We start from the raw sequence: 11,568 nt of genomic DNA, 5'->3' as shown, positions 1-11,568 counted from the left end.
CCTATTTGGCTAAAAATGTTACATCAGAAAAACCATAGAAAATCGCGAGTCGAGAGTCAGATTATAACACAGACAGATTCTGATTATGAAAAGTGATTTATGACACTGAAACTGTCCGCTGGCATAGTGGCTTATGTCGTGGCATGCCACTCAGACGTCGTGTGGGTTCGGGTCTCCCCTAAGGGAGATGAAAGATCATCGGCTCTGTATCATGATCAGTTAGTGCTGCAGTGTTGGGGGTCATTAGCGATGGGAGGCTGAGACCAACATTCTTTGGAAGCTTGAATTTCAAGTCAGTGGCCCCTTTGGTGTTCTTGTTCTAAGGGAATAAGTTTCATCCATTGAAATAATAATAATAATAATAATAATAATAATAATAATAATAATAATAATAATAATAATAATAATAATTTGGATAATTTTCTTACCCAGTTCGCAGAGCTACTCGAAATAAAACATAACCAAATAGATCAAAACCCTTCCCTCCTTGCTGGGGTTTTAGAGAGAAATATTTCAGAGAGGTAAACTTTCTCGATGACTTAGAGGAATTAAAAGAGGCTCCGAAGACGTGGCATTTATTCATGAAAGGTCTCGTAAGCTTCCCTCGAACTAATTTTATTTTCTTTTTCGATAACGTAATCATTCAAGGTGGTCCCTTTTTAGTTTTTGGTAAAAGGAAGCACTTTCTCTGTCCGCTCTCAGATCTCATAAACCACTGAGGCTAGAGGGCTGCAACTTTGAACTGTGGGCATTCACCCTATGATCACCCAGCACACCAAATTGCAACCCTCTAACTTCTATGGTTTTTATTTTATTGAAGGTTCCATTTAGCCATGGATCGTTCATCTGGCAGCACTTTCTGGAGGCATGGGACACATCCTCACTCTACCGTGGTTGGTGAGCAACTGAAACGCTGCCGGTCATAGCTGATGATTCTGTACAGCATTATACGTTCTAAAGAAAACTCGATTGAGCCACGCATTTTTTACTTGTTTTTTTTTTTTTTTTTTTTTTATTAAGATACTTTTGACAATAGAGCAAATAAAGAAACTTATTCTGCAATATTTCATTATTGATTCCTGATACTAAATTGACAAGTGCTTAGGTGGATGTTGCAATGACGTTTTCAAACCGCTGATGATAATCTACCATGTTTTTAGCTTTGATGTCTCTAATCAAACGTTGCTTTTTTTTGCCAACACAGGTATCGCTGCATAATTTTTGAATCTTGTTTACTGCGAATATCTCTAGACATAATTTTATTTTAATATGACCAGGTGTTGGTTTGAAGCGATAGTCAAGTGCAGAAGATAGTAAGTGTTTCTCTTTTCATGTTAGGTGGTATTCAGAGAAGTTATGAACAACTTTATTAACATTACAGGATCGTGGTTTATATAAACCACCCAGTTTGGATAGTTTCTTATCAAGGGCGAGGCAAACTTTATTTTCATTTGTTTCACAGTCCTTATGAATGCAGTTAAAGACATGGTTAAAAGGCCCATGCCCACCAAAAGAAAAAGATGTCTTGCTTTCAACAACATCAAAACATCATAACAGATCCTGGTATAGCATGGTGTCATTCTTCTTTTGTTGTCGAGGCTCATTGTCAATAAAAAAAATGCTGCCAATCCTCGTAGAGTCTCCTTGGCTGGAGTTGTCGCCTGTATAGTCTGAACTGGATAAATTTCGAAATAGACCCATGCTGGAGGCATCTCTTGAAAAACAGTCTAGTTTATTTTTCTCCCACCTACTTACACTTCCTATCTCCTTACCCCACTTAATACCTCTAGCCCATAATTATTGTCTTTCTTTGCATTTATGTCTTCCCATGCCAAACCGCTTATCGCCTAGTGCTGGGTATTATTCAGTTTAATTATGAGGATCATGACTATTTTTTTGTGAGGATCAATACTACTAGAGGGGTTTGTATTTGGATTCAACCCTAGTCCAAGTTATTGAATGATATTAGTAGTCATGTGACAATTCTCTTAGTTATTTATCTTACATATTTTATACAACGTCTGTATTTCTTGCTTTACTTTTGTGGACCGGAGTCTTTGCATTGCAGGGACGCCTTTAGTCTTCTGACATTCTGGCATTTGAATTGTGGAATAATAATAATAATAATAATAATAATAATAATAATAATAATAATAATAATAATAATAATAATAATAATAATAATAATAATAATAATAATAAATATAAATAAGAAATAAGATGAAATATGCAAGTGGAAATTGTACCCATAATCATATGAACACCAGGAAGCACGATCCCAAGATCCCTGAAAAGGAGCCTGAAAAAAACTAGATGCTGAAGTAGGTTCCAGGAATCATGCAGAATGGTGTTATACTAGAAACAGCGCACATTGCGAGAAAAGTGATGGATTCCCAAGGAGGCAGGAAGCAACCTGGAACCCCACACTATAAATACCACCCAGTCGAATAGGATGACTGTGATAGACAAAAAAAAATCTTGTTTCCTAATAATTTTAACTTCAAGTTTCAAGTTGTTTACATGAAAGAGAAGTCCCAGTGCCTTGTTTATAAAAATCAACAGGATATTTCTGTAAGAACCACTAGCATAATCCTCGTATGGAAGAGAAAGAAAACGAAGAGAAGGGGGGAGGGGGAGGAGAGAAGTTTAGCTTCACCCAAAACGAATTCTAGGGTCATTGATTATCTATCTACATAGCCTACATAGTAGTTAACTGACACAAGGCAAAAGAGATACAAAGAATTATCATTTCATGCATTCTGTTATCGATATTGTAACAATTTGCAAACATATAGAACCAACTTAAGAAAAAAAAAAAACATTGTCGTGTAAAGATGACTTCCTGATATGGACAAGGGGAAAAAATAAATGAATGTTGTCCAGCAAAAGCTTTCTCGGGCAGTTTTGCAGGAAATAGGATGAAAGGTATTGTAGTCTACTGTGCAACATGCCAGTTTGACACTTTGGTACACCGTGTACACTGTCTGAAAAAAAAATACTTTCTAATCTTCAAAGCAGAGGCTCAAAAGGCAATAGCTCTATCTGAAACGGATTATGGAAAATCATCAAGTAGGATCGTCGTCCACCAATAGTGTAAGTCATAATTGCCATTGTTGCGAAATACGAAAAATAAACACCGAATTAAAACAGAAAATATCCAGCAGTTGCTATAATGAGGGCATTAAATATTCAGTATTGCAGTTGTTGCCATCAGTTACGTTGTTATGATGAGCTTTGCCAACAATATCCAGTTTTCAGTCTAGATTGAATTACATTATTTTGAGTGATGTTGCTTTTATTAGTTTTATTTATTTCATTTGTTTATTGTTCCCGTTATCAATGTAAAGAAGTTGATTATTGCTATCTTTGTAATGTTTGTTGATCCTTCTTTTTTTTTTAAATTAGTTTTACACCTTCTTGTAGTTGCTTATGGTTTCTTACTTCGTTTGTTGTTAGCTGTTAGTCTCAGGAGAATTAGAAAGAAACAAATATACAAGTTAAGTATATGTCTACCAATCGAAGCATGAGCCTTTTCTTGAATCTTCTAACCCACAACTGTGAGGCTCTGGACCCCAAATTGTTCCTGTTCTCGGCTCGGTTCCTTCAGCTCCTCTGTCTCTAACTCCTGCTTGCCTGCTTCAAAGCAAAAGTCCAACTCCCAGTAGGTGGATCATTTGCCCTTGTTCTGCCCTGGAATTGTCCTTAGCGGTTGAAGATTTATCTACCGACGTCCCTTGCATGTTGTTACTGATTGACTTAACTCCTCAACAAGCAGAGCCCAAGCAAATTTTAAATCATTAGTTATGAACAAGAAAATCATTAGTTAAGTACACAAGCAAATAATTTCCCTTAATCCCTAAGTAACATTCGTTGAGAACATTTTTTTCAAAAGTGAAGCTTCTGTTAAGCATAATAAGATTATTCAATGCTTCCACAGCGTGGTTTTTGTTTGTTTGTATAGTGTTTTTACGTTCCATGGAACCAGTACGGTTATTCAGCAACGGGACCAATGGCTTGACGTGACTTCCGAACCACGTCGAAAGTGAACATCTATCACCAGAAATACACATCTCTAACCCCTCAATGGCAAGCCCGAGAATCGAACTCGCGGCCACCGAGGTGGCAGGCCAAGACCACACCGACCACGCCACCGAGGAGCTCCATCGCGTAGCGAATGAAGTCTGAGCTCTTGTGAAGTTTCCATCAACAGAATCTCATCTTATTTAGCTGCTCATCTAGAAATATTCACTGTCTTTCAATTCCTTTAAGACCTAACCGGTAGGTTAAGATCTCTACTTACCCTTATTTCTTTAGGTTAATCTGTTCCTTACTTTTTACGATTAAGGTTATTTATAATATATCGACGTACACATCAATGCACTACCATGTCATACAGACGTATTATCTCGACAACTGCTTTAATTTCTTTCACATATTGTTCCTTTATATCTCACAACCATAAGATACTCTCCTAGCTCTGCAATGAATGTTTGCAATGTGCAATTCGGCATTAAGAGGTCACACGTTTTTTGGGGGTATTACAATAAGACTATAGGTTCCTAAAAACAAATTCTGGTTTAATATCTTACGCATTTCTGACTTTTTAAATGTTTCTCACACAATGTTGTAATTTCAATTCAAAACAGTAATCGATGAAAAAATCTGACCTTGGCCTGCATTTGGAGGGAGCCTTTTTGACCAGAAATTGTCACCAATCATTCCATTACTTTATCTGGTCAGTGGGACGTAGGGCGTACAGTGGTATTTTTATTATGGGGCATAGTAGCTCGGTTATAATAATATTAAAAAAAACAATTGTTGATAAGATACTCAATACTTCCTTTTACTTTCTGGTCATCACACTCCAGACTAAAAAACACCATTTTTGGTTTGTCAATAAAAAAAAATCTACAATGAGCATTATATAACTCTCCACTGAAGGTTCTCTCATTGTAGATTACAAGTGACGCATTTTGCAGGATTGATTGGGACATTTTGTTAACCACATCACACCTAGATTCATTTTCGCTTACTCGGGGAGTAAGCCTACAAACCATTTTTTTGCTGTTGCTCATGTTGGGGGTAGGAAAGGTCTGTGACAGAGCCTGAAAAGGTCTAAAAAAGGTGCTTCGTGTGAAGATAAAAATACTGGAATTTTAGGATAGGGTATTTATGATTTATCTATCAGAATGAAAATGTAAAAAAAAAAATGTAATGTGTATGTTAAACAGTACAGGAAAATGATTTCGAATAAAATGTAGCTTATATATTTTAATTTTCGTTGGTGAAACAAGGAACTATTTGACCATAGAGTTTAGCACGTTTTGATTTACATTAAGTTAAGAGAATATAATGTTTACAATTTATGATGTGTGTGGGAAGAATTTGCATTCGTCCCTAGTAAGCTGGAGGTCGGATCACGCCTTAGTCTTATGGAGACTTTTGGGCGTCCTCTAATGTGATGTTCATAAACTTGAATCATTTTTTTTTATCAAATCAACCTATCTATATTATATCAAGTGCAGTAAAAATAAAAAAAGCAAGACTTATTTCGGTAAGAAAAAACATCTTAAAAACGGAATCACTGATATAAAAGGAAGTTATGCTTATTCTTTATAGTGAATTCAAATTACAAGTGGCTTAGTTTAAAGATATTTTTTTTATACATCAATTAATGTACCTTTTTCGCATTCAGCAATCATGACCTAGAATGTAAGTTATTCTAACTAAGATTACCAATACAAGACGTAAATAGATAAACAAATGAATAAATACGTAAGTCAATATATAAATGAATAAACAATGAAGTAAATAGACAAGTAAATGAATATCATAATATAAAAGGAAATAAAAATTGAAAGTTTTTTTTAATGAAAAAAAATTTGTTTTTCAACTTAAGTGACGACCTTTCAAGAGGGGATTGGTTACAAGAAGACAAAATAGTAAGATCATAATCATGCCGTTTGTCCAATATAGGTTTTAATCTACCTGTTGAACATCAGTTACATAATAAAATTAAATTTATTTGCGGTAGTCTTCCTAAGGCTTAGCATACTGGTCTTGTGTCATTATTTGCATTAACGTAAGCAGTGACTAAAAATGTGAACTGAACTAAGAAGACGGAATTAATCGGGAAAGCGATAAGGTCGTAACATAAAAGTCACCAGAAATCGATGGACCACAATAAGGATATAGGGCAAAGAAAAGTGTTCTAGAAAGAACTGATGATTATCATAGAGTCTGAAAGGCTTATTGGAGCATCTCGTTTATCTTCCTAAGCAGAAAGGGAACCATTTTTCTCTCCTCCAGGAGTGGTCCTTCCTCCTTCCTAACTTTTGTGATGTCATCCGAGCTATAGATGAATATTACCACTTCTCATTCTTGGATCAGTAAAACAAAATAAAGCCGACACTCATTAGGGTCGGATATATATAAAAAAATGATCAGAAGTGCATATAATGAACTTGGTGGTGGATTCAATATTTTCGTCGGGGAAAAGATTCAAGCCATTGTATATTTCTTAAGGTAATACTGAAATTGTAAAGTAATTATTGTAGTCATACTCACAGGAACAGATATAACGTAGGCCTCGTGAGCTGAAGGACGGGCTAAAGAAATATGGTTAATGAAATGGGGCTTTATGGTAAGCCGCATAGGCTAGGCTAAGCTAGGCTAATACCGTGCCACTTACGCTTATAGGGAATACAAATTGCTCTTACAGGATTTTCTTCGAAATTATGCTAATTTTGGGGGTTAAACCTCGGGAGGGATTGCAGTTGATGGTTAATAAAGAAAGAGCAATGGATAAAGAGTGCATGATAGGGAGATGAGTGAGTATTTCATTGGTTATGGTTACGCATAAAATCAACCTCAAGCCAGTATTATATCTCGGATAAGCACAGATTATTCCATTGCAATAGGAGTTCACTAAACCCTGCAAACATGATGACTCTTGATTCTTTAACAGCTCTTGATAGCCTCATATGTTAACTCTACGCCAGCCTAGTTTTTCTCACTGAATGCCCATGAACCCCTAGCATGTGGACTAAACTTGGAAATGTCACCGATTCCTAAGCGACAAAGCTGAATGAGTATTGCCTTGTGAGGGGATAATTTCTATCATTAGTCCTACGCACTTTGATAAACTACCAGAAGTATCTCTTACTTTCTACCATACCACAAGGTTTGTCTTTAACCGAATTTTCCCAAAGTCTCGGAAAATTGAAATAGCACATAACATAACTAATGGCCCCCTCCCATAGTTTCCCACCATGAACTTGAAGGAGAACTGTCACCAGAGCTTTTTTGCTCACTTAATCTAATTGTAAATACTGGTGTTGATCCTTGGCCTTCAAAGAAAGATTTTTCTCACTCTGGAAAATAATATTTACTTTTACGCTCCAAGCATTGTTCCAGCGTTCATATATCTCACAGACGTAAGTTTCTAGAGATTTATAATCTTTGGAATAACACTGCCTCCTCTCCACTCGTCAGTATTGGTTTGTTAATGGAACCTCATCTTTCTTGAATTACTATTCTGTCTCTATCTTCCCTACTGCTCACCAAAACCTCAGTTTTATTTACATTCCTGGGCGGCTTCTATGTTCTTTCAATCAATTTAGTTCAACTATTCACCGCATATTATAATGAATTTATGGAAATTGCATGGAATATTTCACTTACTCTGACGTATAAGCAAAACCATTGATATCGACTTTTACCTTGATAATGTCCAATATAGGCGTATTACTCGCGAGTATCATTATTGCCATAGTAGTGTTAAAGATACATTTATGTACAGTAAAAATGACAAGGAGAGACTTTCAGATACTACTCAGTATTCTCTCTTCTTGTCATTTTTGACCCTCTACTAAATAGATTTTTAACGCTAATGTGGCTTTAAATTCTCAATATTATAGCCTCGTTAACATTATTATTATTATTATTATTATTATTATTATTGTTTTTTTTTTTTTTTTTTTTTTTTTTTGCTCTATCACAGTCCTCCAATTCGACTGGGTGGTATTTATAGTGTGGGGTTCCGGGTTGCATCCTGCCTCCTTAGGAGTCCATCACTCTTCTTACTATGTGTGCCGTTTCTAGGATCACACTCTTTCTGCATGAGGGCCCGGAGCTACTTCAGCCTCTAGTTTTTCTAGATTCCTTTTCAGGGATCTTTGTTGGGATCGTGCCTAGTGCTCCTATGATTATGGGTACGATTTCCACTGGCATATCCCATATCCTTCTTATTTCTATTTTCAGATCTTGATACTTATCCAATTTTTCCTCTCTTTCTCTTCAACTCTGGTGTCCCATGGTATTGCGACATCAATGAGTGATACTTTCTTTTTGACCTTGTCAATCAACGTCACGTCTGGTCTGTTTGCACGTATCACCCTATCCGTTCTGATACCATAGTCCCAGAGGATCTTTGCGTGATCGTTTTCTATCACTCCTTCAGGTTGGTGCTCGTACCACTTATTACTGCACGGTAGCTGATGTTTCTTGCACAGGCTCCAGTGGAGGGCTTTTGCTACTGAATCATGCCTCTTTTTGTACTGGTTCTGTGCAAGTGCCGGGCATTCACTTGCTATGTGGTTTATGGTTTCACTTTTCGTATTGCACTTCCTACATATGGGAGAGATGTTATTTCCGTCTATCGTACTTTGAACATATCTGGTTCTTAAGGCCTGATCTTGTGCCGCTGTTATCATTCCTTCAGTTTCCTTCTTTAGCTCTCCCCTCTGTAGCCATTGCCAATTGTCATCGCTGGCTAGTTCTTTAGTCTGTCTCATGTATTGTCCGTGCATTGGTTTGTTGTGCCAGTCCTCTGTTCTTTCTGTCTTTCTCCTGTCTCTGTATATTTCTGGGTCTTCGTCTGCTTTTATTAGTCCTTCTTCCCATGCACTCTTTAGCCACTCGTCTTCACTGTTTTCAGATATTGCCCCAGTGCTCTGTTTTCGATGTTGACGCAGTCCTCTATACTTAGTAGTCCTCTCCCTCCTTCCTTTCGTGTTATGTATAGTCTGTCCGTATTTGCTCTTGGGTGTAGTGCTTTGTGTATTGTCATATGTTTCCTGGTTTTTCTGATCTATGCTGCGGAGTTCTGCCTTCGTCCATTCCACTATTCCTGCGCTGTATCTGATTACTCTGGCACTGCCATGTGTTTATGGCTTTTATCATATTTCCGGCGTTGAGTTTTGACTTGAGTATCGCCTTGAGTCTCTGCATATATTCTTTCCTGATCGTGTCCTTCATCTCTTGGTGTTTTATATCTCCTCCTTCCATTATTCCCAGGTATTTGTATCCTGTCTCATCTATGTGTTTGATGTTGCTCCCATCTGGTAGCTTTATCCCTTCAGTTCTCGTTATTTTATTATTATTATTATTATTATTATTATTATTATTATTATTATTATTATTATTATTATTATTATTATTATTATTTATTATTTTTTTTTTGCTCTATCACAGTCCTCCAATTCGACTGGGTGGTATTTATAGTGTGGGGTTCCGGGTTGCATCCTGCCTCCTTAGGAGTCCATCACTTTTCTTACTATGTGTGCCGTTTCTAGGATCAGACTCTTCTGCATGAGTCCTGGAGCTACTTCAGCCTCTAGTTTTTTTAGATTCCTTTTGAGGGTGCTTGGGATCGTGCCTAGTGTTCCTATGATTATGGGTACAATTTCCACTAGCATGTCCCATACTTCTTATTTCTATTTTCAGGTCTTGATACTTATCCATTTTTTCCCTCTCTTTCTCTTCAACTCTGGTGTCCCATGGTATTGCGACATCAATGAGTGAAACTTTCTTCTTGATTTTGTCCCTCAACTTCACGTCTGGTCTATTTGCACGTATCACCCTATCTGTTCTGATACCATATTATTAGATCTAGCTCAAATCTTACGTAAAATTGAAGTGAATTTATTTGCTGCCTCGAGAAGAAATTTAAAATGATAATCACTAAAATATAAGTACACAATATCTTTCGTACAATATGCAATGATCTTAAGCATTTATTAATTTTAGTTGCAGTGCCCCTCTTTATTTCACCTACGCAAAAGAGGCAAAAAAAAAAAAAAAAAAAAAAAAAACGAGGACAGATGCCAAGGGCATACTGACTGACTTGCAATATGAGTGAAATATTTCCTGAAAAATTCGAGGGATATTGATTATGTTTAGAGAGCAAACACTGATTTATGCTTTATTTACGTAAGTTTCTCAGACGGTGGGAAATTTCGATAAGAACTGGACTAAAAAAATATATATATATTCAGTATGAAAAACCCTAAAGAATATTAGAATATTATCGGGAAAAGAGAGAGAGAGAGAGAGAGAGAGAGAGAGAGAGAGAGAGAGAGAGAGAGAGAGAGAGAGACCTTGAAGTTGTGCTGGAAAATATCTGTCAAAGTGAATACAACCTGGAATTAAAAAAAAAGAATATACTAGGAGAAAAAAACGTAAAGAATATTGTCGAGAAGTGAGAGAGAGAGAGAGAGAGAGAGAGAGAGAGAGAGAGAGAGAGAGAGAGAGAGAACTGGGAGTTGTGCTGCTGAAAAATATCTGTCACAGTGAAATAAAACCGCAGGATTGCTGACGAAAGCTGTTTAGCACAAGAGAAAAAGGAGAAATCCCAAGCGAAGCGAAATCTCCCTCCAGGTCCCAAAAACAAATAGGTGCAAAAGGGTTAATGCTCTTAAATATGTTTGCCCTAAAGATTTTCATATCTAGGAACAGTTTTTCTTGTTTTTTTTCCCTCCTATTTTGGGGAACCCGTTTCTTTTCAGTCATTCGTTACCCGCATCTGTTTTCGTTATTGCTGGCCTCTAACTGTCTGGCAATTTTTGTCCAGTAGCTAGCAGAACCCGGATGAAGTCGGAATCCGCATTCTCTCTCTCTCTCTCTCTCTCTCAGTCACTAGATTCGGAAACGTAAGACCTGGACTGCGTCCAATCTAAAAGGTTGATTTGGATACGGGGCGCCCAAATTTAAACCTTGACCATGGAAAAATATATTTGATAAATTATATATAAATATATATATATATATATAATAGATATATATATAGTATATATATAATATATATATATATAAATCAACGATTGAGTAGGGCTAATGAATCAGCCTTCTCGTTTATTAGAAGTTGATGACCACTGCAAAATAATAATACAAAATAATATATATATATAAATTATATGATATATAATATTATTTATATATATTTATATATATATATATATATAATAAATAATATATATATATATACTATATATATATCTATATATATATATATATATATATATGAATGGCTGATGGATTACGTAGATCTACGAGTAAACAGTTTAGGTAAAATCCGCAAAGCTTTTGGTATATTTTGGTATATAGTATATTTTCCCCTTGAAAATATACTACTGTTCTTCCGGGCACAATTCTAAACTCGCATTCCAATAAACAATCGACAGAAAGCGTCGTATTATTTGTGAAATCAGGAATGTTTGCTGACGACATTGTCCCACCGATCAAGCATAACGCAGCGGGGAAGAGGGGCCCTTCGCGGAGCATAACCAA

This window comes from Macrobrachium nipponense, chromosome 2 (genome assembly GCF_015104395.2).
Source record: "Macrobrachium nipponense isolate FS-2020 chromosome 2, ASM1510439v2, whole genome shotgun sequence".
In the NCBI taxonomy this organism is placed as follows: Eukaryota; Metazoa; Arthropoda; class Malacostraca; order Decapoda; family Palaemonidae; genus Macrobrachium; species Macrobrachium nipponense.
The sequence above is the reverse complement of the archived record's forward strand: the minus strand, read 5'-3'. Positions refer to the sequence as shown.